At 36.8% G+C, this 22,201-nt stretch overlaps 1 protein-coding gene across 1 annotated transcript in view; it reads left to right on the plus strand.

Annotated features, from left to right (window-relative positions):
* Positions 1-2,830: 2,830 nt before the first annotated feature.
* LOC145985093 (uncharacterized) overlaps positions 2,831-22,201 on the plus strand; it is an 87,073-nt gene continuing 67,702 nt past the window's right edge. Inside the window, exon 1 of the mRNA XM_083118688.1 lies at positions 2,831-2,943. The gene's annotated coding sequence lies outside the window, so the exon portion shown is untranslated. The remainder of the gene's footprint in view (positions 2,944-22,201) is intronic.

Consider the following 22,201-nt stretch of genomic DNA (forward strand, 5'->3'; position numbering starts at 1 on the left):
TACCTTAGTTACAAACTTCAGGAGAAAGGAAGAACTTGGTCTCAGTAGCTTAAAAAAATAGCGAAACAGATGGTGAAACTACCAGTTGTTTGATACAGTGTTCATCCCTGATTTGTACTGAAATCACTTTGAACTTCCTGCTTGACCACAAAATATAACTACATTTATTTTCCAACTCTGAGCACAAATACAGGTAGTTTGAGTGCAACCTGGCATATTAAAGCACTTTTGATCACTAAATTTTGGCCAGGTGCCTAAATTGAATAACATAATTTTGAAGAAATACATCTCACAAGTCTTTTGTAGGTTTCGGAATGTTTACAAGAGACTGATATTTCATCGGTGATTTCGGTATCACTTGTCATGTCCAACCTTCTTTTCTTCTGCGCGGAAGCAACGAAGTCCATGATACTTATTGAAATGGTTAGTAGTGTTTACATATGAGGAAGCAGCCATGCATTTTCTTTTTCAATGCATGATAAATTATCCCTTTATTGTACACCAGGTTCAAGCATGAAGATGATTGCAGCAAGATGAGACCTCTCCAATACCAGCCATACACAAACACAAGCCATATGTTACTTCCCCATCCTCTTTCAATTGGAGTTCTGGGAATGCTTAATCTGAAACGCTGAAAGAAAAATGAAACGAATTAGAATGAAAAATATATACATAACTATCTGAAGTAATACACTAGCCAACATGGTAATGATTCAGATTGTGTAATGAAATTTGCAAGTTCTACAGAAAGATAAGAAATACATTTAGAATACTGAAAGTAAATTTAGAGAAACTGGTAACAGTTTAGTATATCGGAGACACATTTCTTCAATTTTACAGAAGAAACTACTTATGGAAATGAGTTTTTCCAAGGTTTACAATGTTCGTCAAGGTATTTTCTTTCATCGTGGAATATATTTGAGCAAGAAATCATGTATTTTTAAGAGAGATATCTCACCGACGCACAATTGCCATTGCTTTCATTTGCTTGCCCTACGACAACCGGATGCTGCGTACGTTTGATAACGTAAGCCCCTGTCAGTGTTTCCAATCCCCTTTTTTTTAAATATGCTTGCCTAACCTAACCAAACCTAACCTTATAGGAAATGGTTCGTGTGCCTATCCGTCAGCTACCCGTGCATAATGTACAATTTGCACAAGTGACAAACATGACAGTAGGTATTTTTGGTGAAGAAGGTTGGAAACACTGTATACCCACTACGGTAGTCAACCTCACCCCGCCATATTGTGTGTTACGAAAGCGAAGAAATGAATCAAAAGAAGTACTCTGTATGTGAAAATATATTTTTTTTCTTTTCGTGTAAAAAGCATAATGGCACCTTGAACTATGTTCCGCAATACACAATTGGTAAGTACGAACCATATGTCTCCGATATACTAAACTCTTACCGAGAAACTAATTTGTACATTTTAAATATGAAGAATGCATTAATTCATGAGGAATTGTTGTGAAAAGTAGCTTGTGCAGGCTACTCTGCCACAAATCACTGATGTATGAAAAATGTTATATATTTGTGTAGCACATCAAGGAACATGTGGAAATGTTAAAGTATCCAAACCCACTTAAAATGTAAAATTACCTGTATGTGTATGCACATAGGAGTATAATTATAACGCTAAGGGCACCAACCCTAACCTACTGATGTAAGCCTACAGAAACATGTTGAAAAATCGATCTGCACATAAAAACGAGTTAAATAATAATGAAACATGTTCAACATGTGCTTATAGTGATGTACGGAATTCGATTCAAGTAGAAAATAATGTGTATCATTATAACAATGGAATTGGAAAATTGGTAAAACACAGTAACAATAATGAAAATCATTCTTAAATACAGGTGGAGATTCAAAGTACGTAATACAAGCTTTCACAGTAGAATAACAAAATTAGGCTAAAAATTAAGAAAAGTGGCTTAAAATAGAAAAGAAGCAAAATACAGACACACATAAGCACAAGTTGTATTTTTTTGTGGTTACTTTCTACTTGGAGTATTTTTGTGTCGAGCAATAATAGAAATGAGGTCTGTGAGTAACACAACATCCAGACCTGATTAACTTTTGTGTACCAAACTAAACTTTTTCACCACTAGGCACCGTTTTATTAGATTGTGCGTCTTCGCACAATTTCGCATGTTCGCAACAATTTAAATTAGATTAGATCGAAGACATCCTTGCTTATGAATGGTGCATACGGTTTTAATAAACTCATAACTGTGATTTCCATTCAACAAATACAATAATTATTTTTATATTAAAATAGAATGGATACTTGCCTTTACGCAGCAACAGAACTTCACTTATTCTTCATATCTTTGTCAACCGTGGAAGAGTTTTACTGCTATTTCCAGATAGCACAGCACGGTCATTAATTGTAAGCGATGTCACCCACATTTTACACTTAACACATCCGTGCATTAAGATCATACGTGAAAAATAGTATCGATACATTTCATTCTGTATTTCATTGCAGACGAAACAAAATTGTCCGCGATCAGCTGTGCATGACCGAGATGGAAAAAGTCGCAACGCCATTGGCTGATGGTACAGTAGCCTCTCTTGCCAGCCAACATTTCACTCCCATGCAACTCGAGACCCCGAATCCGTTAGCTGCTCAACTCGTTTACTTTCAATAATTCGCTTTTCGGCTGGCGACCGACTTGGCTACCGAACGAGAAAACTCACTCGTGAGCTAGGTGTTGACTTTCAATAATAAGCTCCCTGGTCCCCACTTCTCGCACACCCCTATATATTATTGTTCTTATTACATAAGATTTTAGTTATAGCAAAGGACAGGACTTACCAACAGTGCACTTCCGGTAATCATCTTTCATTTCCAATGGCAATGGCGGTGCTTGGTAGTTTACATGGTATATGAATGTTTACTTTCGAAATATCTGTTTCTTTAAATTTCCAAATACAGGTAAGGATTTGAAATAAGTCTTATGTAGATGGTAAACATTTTTGTGATTTTTTTTTCAAATAAACAAACAAGATGATCAACAGCTTAATGTCGTTCTTAGATCGGGAGAAAAGATGTGACATAATTTTTGTGGGTAATAGTGTTGTAATTTATTGTTAATATTTGTAACATTATTGATTGTATTAATATATGGCATTGGCACAGAACGTTAATAAGTATTTTTTCTTGAGTAATCGTACGAATCTGTGAACAGTAGGAAATTGATAATGTGCGCAAGTGGTGAAATCCGTAAAGTGAAATTCGGCCCAAGTTCCTTTTGTTTTATTGCGATTTCATCATGCTACGAATGCAATTTTTACATGGTTCGATTTCGATGTGCGTCTGTTAACACATACTGCGGAGTTTTAGGATTACTTAAGATTTTTGTTCAATATATGCTTTCGTGGTTAGGTTCCCTTAGCATTAAAATAAAGTCTCAAAATGCATTCTACTAAGGTTCCGATTTACTTCTACTTTCATTCCCACGCTTCTACGATATTTACTGTCGCTTGTCGACGGAGAATATCCTGTCCAGAAGTGTGTAATGTAATTTCCAAGTTGTTTTTTTTCAACATAAATAACTTTTTCCACGAGTCCAAATAGTGCTCATTACTTTAGGGAAGGTTCAAATTACGTGTGACAATGATTTCCATAATTCTACGATAATTAGTCTTTGTGCTAGGAGAAATCATAAAACAATCGAAACCGTTACCGAAAAAGAAGAAAGTAAAGGAATTTCAGACGTTTGGCGGATACTGAAATTTTAATGGAACGATTTACGGAAATGAGTTTGTCTAGCATTTATAAGTTCATGGAGGTATTTTCTTTCATCGTGGAATCTGTTTCACCAGGATTTCATGTATTTTTGAACAGAAATATCTCTCGGACGCACAATTGCTATTGCTTTCATTTCCTTCCACTACGTGAACCAGATGTTGGGTACGTTTGATGATGTAACCCCCAAACATTGTTTCCAACCACACCGTTGTTTTGCAAGAAGATGACAATTTTATCTATGTTTGCCTAACCTAACCTTCCCGTGCATGGTTCGTGGGGCTATCCGTGAATGGTTTGTGGGGCTACACATGCATGGTTTGTGGGGCTACACATGCATGGTTTGTGGGGCTATCCGTGCATGTTTCGTGGGGCTAATCATGAATTGTGGCTACGCATGCATGGTTCGTGGGGATGGAACGACTTGAGATGACTGGACCCCTCTCCGATTTTCTTCATATTTGGCATACTCGCTAATTGAGGCCTCCTAATCACGAATCTGAAGTTAAAATTTGTCTGAATCGTCTAGAAATTGCAAAATAAGTGAAAATAAGGCGTTAATTTTCGGAATGGAAACTGTCTATTTTCGCGAATTTTTTTGTTTCATAGCCAACTATATATGTTCCTGATACTACCACGACACCCAATTTTAACTATGTTTGCCTAACCTAACCACGTGCCAATGGTTCGTGAGGCTAGCGTCAATGGTTCGCAATTTCTAGACGTGACCGACAAATTTTAACTTCAGATTCGTGATTAGGAGGCCTCCATTAGTGAGTATGTCAAATATGAAGAAAATCTGAGAGGGGTCCGGTCATCTCAAGTCATACCATGGGGATTTTTCGGTTGAGAAGGTTGGAAGCACTGCATACCCACTGATGGTCTACCACGCTAGTCAAGCTGTCTCGTCATATTGTGTCTTACGCAAGCGAAAAAAGCAGGAACAATAATTACTCCTCATGTCAAAAATTGAAATTATTTTCGTGAAAAAAGCTCAATACCACCTTGAAGATATTTTACAATGCATAATAGGTAAGTATGAATGTTAAAACTAACGATATAAACGAGTGGGAGGTGTTGGGACAATATTGAAGTAGTAATCTGCGAACTACTTTACATACGTGTGGTGCAAGGGGTTTTCTTCTTCAGACATACTTTCGTTGTTAGGTTAGGTGGGTCCGGTTGATGGCTCTTAGCTTTAATAAAACATTCCTAAATTATTTTGTTTTCAGATTAGGAGTATCACATTTAGCGTTCATAAATGCCTCCTAGAGTTGGAAGTGGTCAGAACAAACCAGGCTTTTTTTAAGATAAAATGGGAGTTTCTCCCGAGGCTTTTTTCAGGTTTTTTGATAAAATTGTGTCAAATTATGAAAACACAGGAGTTGGCAGTATTTTTTCTGTTCCATGGTTTTCCTTTATCTCCCTACTGTAAAATAGACAACCATTCTAAATATAAAATATAATTTATTATATGAAACTCGTAGCTCGACATTAACAGTGTTTTTAAAAAAACTGGCTGATTTGAATAATGGGCGGCTCTTTCAGAGTGTTATCTTCCTTCATATTACAGTAGGCTTATTAAATATATCTATGTATTATAAACAGTTTCACATAACTAGAGCAGTTTTATATAGGGTGACCTGGGGTAATTATTGGACACAGAAAATAGAGGTAAATATTGGGCAGTGATCAAAAACCATGTTGTATCATAACTTGTTACATCTAACCAACTAAGATTTCTTAATTGCATATCCAGCAATGCTCTGATTAATTTTGGCATGAGATTAGTACATTTTCTGAAAAACTATATTAATAACCCAAAGCACTTGAAAAAAAAAGGGTTTTAATTTTTTTTCAAATGAAACAAAATTGTGTATATGTTTGTTTTCTTTTACTTGATCTTGAATTTTGTAAAGCCCAGTTTTGGATATGTATATGAAGGTGGTTTGTGCTGAAAAACAACATTGTAGGATGAACAGTAACAGTATGACATGTATGTTTTATTTACGGGGTAATTAACGGACACAGCAGGGTAATTATTAAACTTCAACAGGTACTGGTGGCCAGCGCAACCACAGATTGAAATTGTGAAAACACTGTATGTGTTCTATGGTCCTGTGCAAACCATATCAGTTCAAATAACTTGTAATGATAAAGTAAGGTCAATGTTTCAAATAGTCTCTAGTGCCTCCCCGATAGCGCAGTGTTAGTAGCGTCGTTACTTTGTAATCAAGGTGTCCCAGGTTCGATACCCGGTGGAGGCACATAGTGGTTCGGATCCCACTTTAAACTGTAGGTCCTGTTCCAATTAGCCTTAATGTGCATAAAGTGGTCTTAAAGACCAAATGAAAATCTAAGTATCTCTAGACTCAGGAATGAAATATTCCCTACTCCACACACTGATCGTGTAATTATTGAAGATGGTGTGGAAAGTGACAACCTACTGAAAGCCTATAGCATCTCAATATATGCTTTGTTGCAGTGTGTTTGATTAAAAGACATTTGTGCAATGGTTGTAGGCCTACTTGAAAAAAGAAGTTGTCTAAAAAGTTTAAAGTTTTGAAAAGTTATGTATTTAGTTTTTAGTTATAACTAGGGCTCAGATAGTTATGCACTAAAAAAATGCAAAATGTGCACTAAAAAGTGTAAAATATGCACTTTAAAAACCTGTTTAATTTATAAATGCTGTATATTACAAACTATGAAAGATTACATGTCAGGAATTGAATATACATTATTCTGAAATCTCATTCGCTACACAGATTTTTTTCAATTAATATGGATCTGCGTTAAATGAAACACAATACATTACAGATCAAGATCATGATTGCATTTGATAACAACATGATGTCTCAAACTCCTTCTATTTCATCTAAAATAGTTTTATATTTAAAAAATGCATGTTCCACGTTTGCAAGATACTAGTGGACTGTATTTTAGGGCAACAAAGTCAGACACATCAAGTTCGATATCATCCACACATTGTCCATTTGTATGCTGAATTTTGCAAACTTCCACCGTTGTTGCAAGCCCACTGTTTATTTTCAATACTGCATCCAATTTCTGTACATACACAAAGATCTTCAACTTGGGCGAGGATCTCTTTAACGTCTTCTATAATTTTGATGCTTGCTTGAAGTTGTTGGAAGAAGAAGGACAGAGAAAAGATAAAGAAACGAGAAGAGAAGCGAGGAGAAGAAAAATAAATACAGTATATGCTCGGTGTTGGTTGTGGATACAAAAATATGCACATCAACTTGTTTTCATATAAATATGCATTTGCATATACAAAATGCATAATTATCCGAGCCGTAGTTATAACAGTATTTAGTTGTAATCAGTTCAGTTAGTTGTAGTTTGGTGACAGCACCTCAATATGCTTAAATTTACTTGTTATATTTTGTGTGATTAAGCCTCGGCTGGATGTTTCTCTCAACAGCTGAATACTGCTTCTCCTTCTGTTGACAAAATCTCCTAACATATGCCTCCAATTTTGGTGATACTCTGCAAGGCTTTTCTAGAAGGATACACAAAGTGATGTACCGAATACAAAATCGATTTGGGATTCTAGTTTGGCGTACAAAAAATTGGAAATGCAGCATTAATTGGATGTGAAAGCAGCTTTAAATGGGGCGTTTGAAGAGTTTTAAACCAATTTAACATTTAGGTTCAATATTGTGCATCTTAGTGTCTTGAATTTATATAGATAATTCCAAGCGTTTGCACAATATCTTCAATAGAAATTACATAATTTTATTACAAAAAAGACAAGTATTTAGTTAATACGCCTTCTGAAAGTTCGAGGATTTTCCGCTTATGGCACTGCTGTCGCTTCTGGGCAAGCAACCCTCTGAATGTGTATTCTCCCATCTGCGACACTGGTCATGTGCAGCTTGGAGCGGAGGAGGGGGAGGGTTTCACACCGCAATTTGTAAACTTCTCTTGCTTTGACATCTGGTTTATGTTTTGTCCGCGCAAAGACTTTGGAAACTCAGGGAAGTGCATTCATTCCTTCAGTGAATGGCCACTTTCAAAATACAAGACAGACAGTCTTGCAAGTTGAGGAAGTGAATCGCCATCACTTAGTTTACACAAATTACGTCGGTTTACAAGTCTGATCCAAAACAAGAAAGCCAGTTACTTCGTTGACTTACTCTGTGATGCTCTCCGATTTTTTTACATATCTAGGTTATGCATCATAATGGGAATTGAAGAAAATGTAGGATGGAAGAGGGTGGTTCAGAGATTCCCATTTTCGCATCTTGACTTTTTTTTTACCTAATACAATTATATTACTTATACTAAATCTTTTGCGGCACGGTGACACACAAGAACTGATTTATTTTAATTTATTGAGGCTCAAAGTAAATAATAAAATAAAAATTTAAATTATCGTTCATCATATTATTATTATTATGATCATCATGCGTATTATTATTATTATTATTATGAAATGTATAAAGCGCAAAATTTAATAGGACGACAATGCTCTGTGTGAGTTTGGTGTGGAGTAACAACATTTTAATAAATGTATTTCCAAACCATGAATTTCATCTGAAATTAATGATCTCCCTGATTGCATAGTGGTAACGTCATCACCTTGTAATCAAGGGTTCCCGGGTTAGGGGTAGGTCCAATCCCAATTAGCCTATCTGTGCATAACATAGGACTTGATACAAAAATTAATGTAAGATTATGTAAAAATTGACAATTTTGACTGACATGTCGGCGATAAATGAACCTAAAAATTAAAAGACAAATTATACAAAAATAACAGAAAATTTATGTTACTGGTTGGAAGATGTAGAGGCTGGGGAAAATGAGACAGGAGACACTTACCTGGAATCCCCTTTAATTTGAACAGTGACTTGACATTGGTAACATTAACTAAGGAAGCATTCATTCATTAACTGACATTCGAGCCTATAGGACTTATGACTTTGCGGTGCATCACAGTCAGAAATCTGGTGAAATCTTAATATTTAGTTTCAAGTGGGATCCAAACCACTCCTTCGGGAGCGGCGTGCCTTCACCGGCTATTGAACCCGGGGCCCTTTGATTACAAGGTGTTACCATTAAGCCATCTGGTAGGCCCCCCTTGGTAATGGGGCATAATATTAGAATACAATTTAATTGTATTCCTTTTCCATCAGTTTAGCGAGTAAAATTTTAAAATTTCGTTTACACTCGAAGCTAGGGCGACTTTTTTTTCGCCTCATTTGAGCTGGAATGAGACTTGGGAGAGTCTAGGACTTGTAATACAGAAAACTCCCTTTTATTTATAACACTCTTATCTCTCTGTGTGTGTAAAACCATTGTATCTTTTTCGCGATTAGGTCTTGTTCCATTTTCCCTCCTGCGTTCTTTGCTCTCTCTCCCTGGCTCTTCAGATATAGAGCTTCCTTCATTTCTTGACCTCTTTCTCTCTCTTCCTCCACTTGCTCGTTCTCTATTTCGCTTTCTACCTTTTGCTTCTGTTTCTCATTCTCTCTTTCTATAGATTTTTCTGTATGCCTCTCATTTGTTTCTCGTCCTTCCTTTATCTCTTTATCGTTCTGTACTGTTTATTTTCTTTGTTTATTTTCTCACTCCATCTTGAGAAATGTTTATCTTCATTTCTCTCAATCCACCTCTCCCTCTGTTATTATACTCTGTTTTGGTTGGTTTTCCTCTCTTTCAGTCTGTTTTGCCTCTTTATTTTGACTGGAGGCACATGGCACAGTGGTTCGGATCCCACTTTAAACTGTAGGTCCACTCCCGATTAGCCTTTCTGTGCATAAAGTGGACTTAAAACCACAAATCAATCAATCAATCTTTATTTTCACTTTCATTCTCTATCCTTTGGTTTTTAAGCATCACGCTCCAGCCTCCTTTAGCCTTCCCCCGCCCCTAGGGTGTCGTCCTCCACTGGTACCTATTTATGTGAGAATGGGTGAACCCCAGAGCCGCTTTATGCAGAGAGAAGGCCGCAAAAATCCGACCTTACAAAACACGCTCAGGAATCTTAGTCTCCTGCAGGCCAGTGAGACGCACAGCCGACTTTACAAAGGTAAAACTTCCCTGTTATTGTCCTTCAATACTTTTTCTTTCCCCAAATCAACTTTAATCTCTATTTTTTCATTCCAAAAAGAATAGTTTCGGAGAATTAGAGATTATAAAAAGGAATTCACCTTGGCTTTTCTGTCACTTTTGAGCCGAGGACTATTTAGGGGAGGGAGATCCAGAGGGCACTGGCGTACGCAGAGAGGGTGCTGAAGAAGCTACAGCCCCCCCCCCCCCAATTTTTAGAAAATAAAAAATTCAAATGAAGGTAGTAATAAAGTCGAAAAAACTCAAAATGACCCCCAATAACCATTTTTGTGTTTGAATTACTTTTAAAACGAAGGTTTAAAATGGTAATTTGAGCTCATACCAAATGAAAATAAAACACCAACACTGAAATTGATTTACGGCAAAGTATTCTATGATTCAACTAAATATTTAATCTCACTCTGTTCAGTAAAGGTTAGATTCATAGCACGGAACCCGCATTCACATTCAGTTGTAGATATTGGTACGTACAATTTCAATTGAATTCACATAATCCTTGAGTGAGGTGAAAATGTGTCTTGGCTGACATGACATGTTTCCTGACATAAAACATGCTTTCTTAATCATCTAAATGCCATGTGTGTGCATTTAATAGGACTATATGCAAACATAAACCTGTCTTCAAAGCGGCCATTCGTATTGTGCAATTAAGATTGAAAACAATGCTTTCAAACGTATGGTTTTCCTCCATCAGGGACAAACTCGACTTATTTTTATAAAACACAACAAAATACTACAGATCTCAACAAGCTCTTAAAGAAGATTAAATGACCAAGGGACTCAACATACGTGAGAAACGCTGCCCAGTTTTAGTGTTCGATACAAGAGTACTTGTGCATCACCAGAAGTCTGAAAACATACCGAATACATGGCATTTAAAAGAGATAGCCAGGGGTGCCAATTTTTCAAAAACACTGGGTGGGCTCAAAAATTTGAATTCACAAAATCACATAAATTATTGGGTGGGCTTGGGCCCCACAGACCCATATAAATTGGTGTCACTGTACACAGTCACCATAAATTGCATAAAGAGAATTTTTTGTATGTGGTAAACTTAATTGAATTCAAATGGAACACCAAATGTACGATATAGTTTACAAGTGGGTTGGAAATAATGATCCCCGGTTGAGATGTGTCACTCATAACTAGAAATTTGATGTTTCAAAACAAGACGGGGGGGAAAATCCCTCCTATTGTCCCTTCAAATGACCCCCTGCATTAAAATTAATAGATATTCGCTACTTTCAAATGACAAAATTCTGATTTATCGTTTCATCCTCTTCCAAATGAGCACAAAACGAGCTTTATGTTTCGAAATTATCTGTTTTTAAAATAACCATAAATTCTTTAAAAAATAGATAAATAAATAAAATGTATTTATTTAAAAAAAACAGGAAATCTGTGTGTGCTCTTCTAAAATGGAATTTTCAATGCCCCAACTTTATGTGCGTGTGTGTATAACATACACACACACATTTATATATATATAATGTGCAGGACGAATTTTGTACCTTACAGATGAAAAATGTTCCTGCGCCACTGTTTATGCACCATCAAAGTTCACAAGTTCAGCCCCCCAAAAGAAAATATATAGGAAAATATAATTATAATCTCTAATTCTTTGTATGCCAGTGCCAGAGGGTATCAAGTACTGAAATTAAATAATAAAAATATACGTTTTAGTATTTGTTGTATAATCGAAGGTTATTTATTTCTGCCGAACTTTTGGAAGGCAGCGATTATATTGGGAACATACAGTTGTGAAGGCCAGTGTCAAAGAAGATTTATGCACACTGGAACTAAGAAAGAAATTTACTTTTCATCTACTGGATCCAACCTTCTTTTTTGTTATTCAATAAATATTCGATCCTTGATCTATTTGACATTCATTTCCCATTTCATTTTTTTGCGATATTAACTACACCTAAGCTAGATAAAGAATACGTGTTGTTATATCCCTGTTCTTACACTGTCTTTTTCCCTATTCAAGTAATAATAATAATAATACATTATTAATTAATTTACATATTTCATTAATGTCATTAATCTAACATGAATACTTTAATTTCATCATTTATTTATATTATTATTATTATCATTATTATTTCTGAGACTTGGTTCACACTCTTCTTCCCCCGAAATATATTCCTTGATACGTGCCTGCTTTTGACTAATCTTAATTGATTGATTGATTGATTTGTTGTTTTAAGTCCACTTTATGCACAGGAAGGCTAATCGGGACTGGACCTACAGTTTAAAGTGGGATCCCAACCACTGTGTCATGTGCCTCCACCGGGTATCGAACAGACTAATATTGAGTAATAGAGGTCCTGAGTTCGGCGGTTATGTACAGAATGGTATCTGAAAGGGAAGGGGAAGTCCTCCATCTGCTTGCTAATATTTGGTTATTGTGGGGAGACTATATATGTACAATTTATAATATATCGATGCTTCAAGAGTAGTTGCCGGAAATTTTGCAAATACCTCACTCTTTACGTGCACCTATCTATTTTGGACACTTATCAATATCTCCAACTATTAGAGCACAGCCAATTATAATTGTGAACTGATAGCAAAACGTTTGTTTGTTAAACTTGTTTTAAGACCAATTTATGCACAGAAAAGCAAATCGGGACTGGATGTATAGTTTAAAGTGGGATCCGAGCTACTCAGTGCAAGTAAAATATTGAGGGGCCCCTTTAGTGTAAAAAAAAATATGATGCCAGAGTGGGACGGAGGTACTACAATAGTTAGCTGCCCTTCCCCCTTCGTTGTACAAGAAATTAACTTTTACCTCAAATATTATGCCTTCCCATTTTTTTGTTATCGACTTATATCACAGTAGTACCTTCTTGAAACTAAATCAGGATGGTCTGAATCTCTGAAAAATAACTGGAAGAAGAATCTGGAAATATTTTCTCTATTTCAACGCAGCGACACAGCCAGGAATCACTTTTGGAGGAGGGGGAAGCTTCCCGCTGCCAAATATTTCGTTCGTGATGCTTTGTATTTTTGCTTTAAAATTTTTTTTAATGAAGTTACATATATTACACAGATATTAAAAAAATACTGTTTTGGTGGAATTGTAAAAATATAGTAAACACTCCTCTTTCGGACTTTGAGGTGGATGTGTCTTCAGCCCCTAAGCCATCCCTGGTTCCTCCAGGTCAAGATTCAACGTAAGAGTCGCTCATATTAGCCTTCTAATACTGAATGAGTAATATACTAAGCAACAAACTTATCCTTCAGTAATGGGGCTTGAACCGGACATCTAGATTGTCTGTAGTAACCTATCACAAGGTACATTTCAATCTGCTACGAAGAAATAACTGCAGACTATAGTATTGAGTGATAGATAATAAAGCTGCGAAGGAACTCTATTCACTGAAAATTTGTCACTCAATGAAATACAGCTTGGAAGGACTGAGCCCCCTCCCCAAATAAAAGAAGGTTGCCACAGGTTAGTAGACCTCAACATCATTATTCATAATTTTAACGCTGCCATTCTTTTTTCGATAGACCAATGATCAAACTTTCTTAAAGACTTTTTCATGAAACAATAACCTTTTATTAATAGACCATCAGTGCTCGAATTTGCATAATCATTCTCCTTCATTATCTTCAAGTTGTTCCACACAAAGATCCTTCCTTCTATCCCCAACGCGAACAATGAAATTTTGCAGCTAGGAATTTTCCCTTCGAACACTGCAGATCAAAAAAATCATAACACATTGGAAAATAAGAACTAGTTCGACAGAAATGTCCAAAAAAATGCCAAATTATAAGAAAAATGAACTTACAAAATGACACAAAATAATGATCATATTTAACTCATACTTTGTATACCCTGTGTGGCAGAGAATGGGATAATGGTCTTTACAGCAAAGGGATAATTTACTATGGGTCCCACCTTTAACTGAGGTTTTTGGCCCCTTTGAAGTAAAACGTATCAAGTGTAGACAATGTGGGAAATTCATTTCAGCTCTTATTTCAATATGAAAAGAATTGGGGCCCCCCTTGAAAATATTTGGTGCAAAGTTACATTTTAAATATCACGTGTAAAACTAAAAGGTTACGATTTAACAATTTTGATGTTTATTGGAAAATAAGGATAGACTGGTTGAGCAACTGAATATTTCTACTGGATTCATAACTGTAGACCATTGACACCCTACACTATGCTTACGACAAACTGCATAGATACAAAGGTATGAGATGAGGGATATTCTACTATCGATAGACATCTGCGAGCAAGTAAGTTAATTCTGCATTTCGGAGGGGGACCCATATGACAAGTTACTGGGGCCCCTGTGGCTGAGATAATACGTCACTGCTTGTTATCGCAGACGTCGTATATGATGTTACTGGGAACCAGATTTCTGTTTCGTAAATCGATTTTTGTATAAGCGACACTATCTGTGGAACCTCATCAACATGCTCTGGAAACCACTGTTGAACAGTGCCAGCAGTATGAATGGGGGCATTATCATCCTGGAAGATGGCATTCCGGTTTGGGAATAAGGTTTGCACCATTGGGTGGATCTGGTTACCCAAGATCTATACACTGCTTATGAGACCCGACTGTGTAATGTGACAAGGGGGCTGCCGAATACCATGATATAATTTCCTAGACCATAATAAGGCCACCACCATGTTTGACAGTCGGGCGGTGACAGTCCACATCGTATGCTGCCCAGGGTGTTCGCCATACAAACACACGTCCAGTAGTGGGCAAGTGGGTAAAGGTTGACTAGTCTGAACAAACGACATGTTTCCAGTCCTCCAACGTCCAAGTTTTGTGCTCATTGCATCATGCACGTCACCTTCGAGCACTCGTCTCAGTTATTAGGGACTTGGTAATAGCAACACGCCCATGGATACCCATTTGATGCAGTTCCCGCCTCACTGTTTTGCATGACACGGGGTGTTTAGGTGCTGATTAAGTTCTGTAGTCACTTTGGAGGCCATTGTTTTCTTTTTGCAAAGTCACAATACACTTCAAGGCCCGGCGGTCCCTTTTCTGTAGCTTCGTCTTTCAACCACTATTGTGCTTAGCAGATCCTGTTGCACCGTGCACTGTGTATGTGGTCATGACTTTCGAGACCGTGCCTCGTGTTACACCGCATAACTTCGCTGTTTTGCTCACAGATGCTCCAGTGAAATGGGCACCAACAATTCGACCTCTTTCAAACTCCGTAAGGTCGGCTATACTGGTCACTCACTTCACCTGAACAACGTGCACTACCACACTGCCTCACTCTACTGTCAGTGCACAGTCCATACTACCTGCAACAAACAAGAGAAGGTTGATTTCCGCCGTGCTCAGTATTACCAGGCACATTGAAAAAATGTCCCACTTCTGACTCGTTTTTCCATTATTTTGTCCAATACCTGTATTTTACATATCTAACCACATTATAAGTACAGAAGCATACATACCAAGAAACTGCTTAGTGATACAGAAATTCTTTGATAAAATGTATAATACTTGTGTCATCTCCTCTTGCTTCAGCTGGTGTGTTCACCGGTGGCTGTTACAGGGTCCACTTTGCAAAGGACTGCATGTCTTGGGATTTTAAGAACATCTGGTCGCCTTGGATAACTAAATGGCTGTGCTGGACTACAAGGATGTATGAAAGACACCTGCACTTCATGCCATACATCATCTTTCGAAAGTACTCATCCCACCCTGCAATTGGCATCATACGAACATGCTACAATACCTGTGATGTGTTCGAGGAGTACATTTTCAACATCTGCATTAACTTTAACACAATGTACTAAAGTTTCATCAGATGCAGAAAACACTTTAGTCTCCACTTTTTCTGTGCTTACTGGTATGAATGCAGCTACAGCTACACAACCGTGTCTGTAAAAGTCTCTCTTCTTTCAAATATTCATCATTTGTCACATAAAAGAAAGTTATTGGTGGAATGTTCTCCTTTCCCCACTCAAATAGCTGGAGTGGTGTCATGATTTGGTTTGAAAGAAGATTCTGGAAACTAGCTTTGGCTGCCAGCCTCTTTACTGTCTCTCCAACACCATCACACACACTCCCTTACCATGTGTTGTTATATTGCGCTCCCTTACCATGTGTTGTTATATTGCGCTGCTGAACCATCAGAGAAGTAATATACTTTCTGTAAGTTCGCCAGACAATCAATTTTCAAGAATTCTAAAAGCTTTCTTTGGAAAACATAGACAAGAACTTTGTTGTGAATCAAGCAGTCTGAAGTGAAGACATAATACTTTTAGAATATCTTACTACAAATGGATAAACTGTTGCCATTGAGTTGTTCCAGTGGAACCCTTGTACTTCATCCTGTAAAGTAAATGAGTAATTCTCAGCAAAATCACGTCACCACAGCTTCACCATGCACTAGAGAACTTTTCATTTCAGAAAAATATACTGATTGCTGTTTGGCTATAAAATCGTTTCTCTTGAGGTTGATCAACTGATTTGAAAAATCTTGAAGAAATTCCTCTGTGGATTTAGTAATTGTCTCAAAAGAACAGCAATCCAATGATATCCACTGCTTGTAGGTTATATTTTCAATTATCTTTTCCTCAAGGCTTCCTTGAAATCAATTATGCTGGGACAGAATCACACTCATCTAGAAAACACTTGTGTTACCCTACACATTATTTTTGAAAGACCATCTTGGTATGTTTTTAATGGATTTTCGTGATCCAGCTGTCGTTGTGGGTCATTCCATGGGAAGTCACCAGAATTGTCCGGAAACGGATCGCCACATAGTAACAGATTGTAACAAGCTTTTGTGCATGTATAGAGTTAGTAAGGAAATATCATTGTGTGAAATATCTCGTTTCAAAACATAATGCATATTGTACAGGGTGCCTCTAAAGAATGTGATCCTTCAAAAAAAAGTACAAGACACCAACATTTTCACATAATTGTTAAGAAACAACGAAGTGAGATAGAAAGTATGTTTTTGCTTTATTGTACAAAGTAAAGTATACTTAATTGTAACGAAATGTAGATTTTGCCTTACCTTTGTATGTGTATGCCCAGGAAGTGGTTGAAATTCATTGTCGTTACGATGTGCGGCAGAAAATCAGGTAAGTTTATTAATTTCCCCCCTACTGAGGAAATCAGCCAAAGTCTTTATATTAGTCATAGTATGACTTCTATGTATGGTTCATCAGCACATACCCTCATATTGCTGTTTAATGTTTCTGGTTATAAATTGCAGACACTTTTTACAGTATGTATGGGAAAGAAAGTGCAAAATGAGGCTATTTCAGGAGTTAAAATCTTGTAATGGGAAAGGTGGCAACACTATGCAGGTGGTATAATTGGAAACACCTGAACTTTGGTATTAATTACAGGAAATATGAAAATTGCACTCTGCCTCATTTGGTATCTGTTGCGAACATACGAAATGCGTGCAGTGTAGAATATCCGTAATACGGAAGTTTCCAATAATCATATCCCAAGTCAACTGGAAGTTGTAAGTGGAAAGTAATTTCAAGGGATCAATCGGAGAGTTGCAATGTGGAATATAATTTTACATTGACAGTGATGGTTGTCAATTTAGTTCACTGAAAACAACTCATTTGTATGTTGCAAATGCAGTGTGAATACATTGCACAGTTGCTGAATCCAGAGTATAGGTTCTCCCAGTAACTGTGCCAGGTGATGAAATCCTGAGCAAAATGTCAGTGTGTGGAAGCCAACATGAATCTTCCTTGCTCGGCCATGTAAAACTCTGTGCAGGTCCATGAGGGTGCATAAATTTGACACGATATTCACTGTTGTCATGAGACACTTCTGTAATGATACCCAACCACCACTGCGAATTACACACACAGGCAACGTATGATGAGCTGTGTAGCATTATTTTACCTTGTGTTACCGGCACGTTGGATACTTCTTTAGATATCACACTAACTTCAGTTCTTGTAGTGATGCTGGATATGTGAGATGTAAGACAATGAAGACTTCTTGTTCCTTCAGTGCGAGTTGCTTGAGCAAATCGTGGCTTTAACTTGTCTGTTTGCTGTTCAATTTCCTTAGAGCTGACATAGAAAACCTGAATGTTCTTGATTGTAGATGCAAATTCACATAGTTGCATAGGAGTTAGAATATAATTGTTGTATGGTCTTTGAATGCTTGCCCTAGTTGACAACCGTTTCACTGTGGCACCTACACCATCAGAAGGTCCCTTCCCATGACAACTAGCATAAAAGTGCCACTCTGCTTTCAAACCGAAATCCTTCTCATGATGACAGAGATTTATAAAATTTTTCCTGTTTTTGTATTGTGCAGGAGATCTATCACTGAAATACAGAATTTTCCGTATAGCTGGGAATCTGTTTCCGAGAATTGAGAGAACTTCTTGTTGAAAGGAATAAAAATATGTTGTCATGAATCAGGTGATCACTTACAGCACACAGAGAAACTGTACTAACAGATGATTCATTTTACACATAGGCAACAAAAGGATGAAGTGTGGCTTGAGAATTTTCCCAGTGAAATCCTTGCACAGCATCTTGGGCTACAAAAGTATAATTATCTGAGAAATCTACTAGAAGGATGCACTCATCATCTGCAAGCGATGATTTCCTTGTTGACAGAAAGTGGCTTTGTGCATAGGTAATAAAATAGTTAAGGCTGGAATTCTTTCAAGGAAAGTAGCAATGAATTCTTCTGTTGTTTGTACGACTGATGTGTGACAGTTTGTATGTTATTTCCTCATGTTCTGCACACACATTTTCTAGGTACTCCTGCACTTCGTAGCTTCCTGGGCAGTTTGTACATTCACCAAACATACTCGTACACTCTATATTTGATATATCACAAAAACATTTTTCCATTATAGTAAGACATTTGACATGGGGTTGAACAGAGTGCAGCATGAGCTTCATATTCTAGTGTATGATGCATACACACACTATGAGTTCCACCTGCTCCTGGAAGAACACACCATTTTGGACATAATTCGGCAAATTTTGAGAACACCATTTGCAAGTTTGGATGTTCATTTTTAAACAATGCATACAACTCTTTTAAATTGCACATTACCAGATGCTTTTGTTTATGCACCCTTCCTCCGTCAACCTTCACAGAAATGATATATTTCTTTCCTGCACATATTCGGCTGTTTTCATCATTCTCATAAAACTTGTGGCAAGCATCAATGGTATCCCCATTCAGAGCAATGCCAGTCTTTGGTGAAGGCAGTGCCAGTATTCCTTTCTCAGCTCTCAGTTTTTTGGCTGTTCGTATCATGTACTCAGTAGTGTTGAAATATTCTTTAACCTTTGTTGTTTGCCAACTATGAGGGGCAAGTGTGAGTATTTGAAGCTGTTCTGCTCTTGAAGACTTGATGAATTTCTGCTGAAGTTCTGACATGAGAAGGTTTAGGTCACGTTCAGCATGAGTTTTTGTAGGGATATGTAAAACTGCTGCAACATGCTTTGTAATAGAATATTGTATTTGTTTCATTTTTGCTTTTCCATAGCTTTTCCTCTTCTCTTTTTTTTTTATTTCAGTCAGTGTAAAATTTCACACTCCTGAAATTCACATGAAACAAATGAGTATCAAAATTCACAAATGTTTCACAATTTGCATTAATTTTTTTGTTTTGGAATATACTCTTTTACAGGTGTGAGTGCATGGGTCGAGGTACAGCAACCCGAAATATTTGAAAGGAAATCTCAATTACGCATTATATGTGAAAGCAGATATTAGCAGAACGGCAGTACACATAATTCAGTATTCTATGAAAATGGTTCAGAGTGCAATTATGAAATTTCTCCTGAGGAACATGTTGGAATAGTACAATATTTTACTGCCACTCATTTCTTCTTGATATCTTTCCCTCATATGGAACTTTGCACCCAAAAAGAGTGCTTTTTTTAGCTTTTTCATATTTTTAACATACGTGACACACTTTTTAAGCAAGAAGGAAATATATTGCAGTCTTCCTTTTTAGTGTGAAGACCCCACACTTTGGGAACTGTTCTTGTGAGAACTATGAAGATTGCACTTTATTTCCTTCCACTTTAAAATATGACATAGATTTCCACATATATACCACATATATGTGTGGGAAGTTGCTTTTTCGGTTATGAAAAAGACAACCACAAATTAATATAGTTGTTACCAAAACTTAACTTTTTTCATTGTATATATTTCCTTTACATAATACAACAACTAGAAATCATATGTCATTTCTTTTCGTTATGCTACAAGCATTTATCTTGTACCTACGCGCTGTACGTTACCACGTCACTACACACTGAGACGATAACTTTAATCAGTCCTGTAGCCCAAACTAATGACCGTAGACATAAATAATTTTACAGTTTTCCATAATACCCTCAGACATACATTTGTGCAAAATTTTATTAAAATTGGAGATGTAGTGGCGACTACCATTTCGGTGATTTGCCATGGAATGACCCTAGTTTAACATTTTGATAAGTGATACAAATACATAAAATTTGAGTACCACTGGCTCCTGCTATTATGCAACTCTTTGGTCTTAATTGTACAAATTTTGAAAACCCAATCTTAAGTAGTGGGTATTTAGATTTAAAAAGCCTGAATATTTCTCTTAGATTTCCCAGGATCAGTCTTTTTTGAATGTGGATACGTTTACCATCTGTGTCCGTCACGGAAACATAGTCTTTTTTGGCAGGCATTTGCCTGCTAACTTTATCACTGAGGCTGTTTTTTGTGGTAAAGTTTTTCCAGGTCTGGGGCCAGGTGAGTATTTTGCTTGCTTGCTATGTAATTACGAACACGTAGTGGCGTAGCAACATATAACGAGGCCCTGGGCAAGATTAAAATGCGAGGCCCTCTTCCGTTTTCTAAATTTGAAACACAGTGTTGTTCGATACAAAATCTCCAGTCATACATTAGCAAAATTTTAACAACAACAACAATAATAATAAACTTATGAAAGTGAAAATATTATGATACACCTCACAAAGTTTTCGTCGCTCAATATATGTAAACAGTTCTTTCATGTCGTATATGTTTGGAGGAACTACAGCAACAAGCACTTGCAATTCTTCAAACAGTCCGTAACAGTCAACATCACAATCATCACCAACAGACAACACATTTTTCAAATCTAGGCAATGTTTTAAAAGTGTGTCCTTAGTCATTGTTCTCAAAGCAGACACATCAAACATGAATCCAAACACCTCAATGTATTGGGCGAATGCTTCAAATCTGGCTTTTAAATTCGATTTGATGTTATTTATCATAACATTAAAATATTCTATTCTGAATCGGTCTTCAACATTTATCAATGGCTCATCAACATTTTCAGAACCAAACAGATTTTTTCTTGCGAGCAATTCTTCTGTCTTTGAATGTCATAGTCACTCTTTTTTGCACATTCTCGAGCTTCTGTTAATGCAGACTGAAATCCAGTCGAATAGTATTCTTCAATCCAAGCACAGAAATCACGAAGGTGAGCTTGAGCGTTGTGTAAATGAATTTAAACACTTTGACAAAGTTTACTCACTCTAACACGAGACAGGATATCATACCATGCAACCAGGGAAAACAGACACTCGAGGGTTGTCATTTCTTTTAAAGCTGATTCACATTCACTTACTGTTATTGAATCATCACATGTCTTTTGAAGATTTTCTATGGCTTCACAAATACTATCAAACTGGAATCTTATGGCTTATGGCTTCCCAACGTGTTTCTGACAAGGGTTTTAAAGAAATTTTGAGTTTTTGCATCAAAAAGCCCATCTTTTAGAAAACCTAGACGGGAATTTTCTTCCCACATTGCTATCTCTACCCGACATTACTGTAATTACTGTAATATCACTACTGAACACGGTGGAGAGTTGATAAAGCGAGCAACGCTAAGAACCGCTTGTTACCTTGCACAACATTCTGTGCATTGCTGTGTCTGGCTTCAAGGCTTCAAAATACGTCAGCAGTGAAGATCTTACAGTTACAATAATCGCAATAACACTTGTGTTTAACAGAACTCCAAAACAAAGAAAATTTGTTGGATTTTTCGTCTCTTTTCTTGACGCCGTGCTGTGTAAGGTTTGGATTTCAATGCATTGTGACATCTACCGCTGTGGGTTGCAAGTTTGTAACAATAAGTAAAACTATTCTTTCGTTTGAGTTTCATGATATCAGAATTCAGATAAATATATAACACAATGCCGTAAAATTTTTCTTGAATTTAAATTTTTAGTAACCCTATGTGTGTGTGTGTGTGTGTGTTAAATTCTTTCGTCAAGCTTAAACCAAGCATACCTTCGGAGACAGAAACCGGCCCGTTTTATGTTCAGAGGTTTCCAACACTGCTTCCAAGTCCATAAAATGAATGAATAATAGACAGAGA

This window comes from Lepisma saccharinum, chromosome 3, assembly GCF_977018435.1.
Source record: "Lepisma saccharinum chromosome 3, izLepSacc3.1, whole genome shotgun sequence".
Lineage (NCBI taxonomy): Eukaryota > Metazoa > Arthropoda > Insecta > Zygentoma > Lepismatidae > Lepisma > Lepisma saccharinum.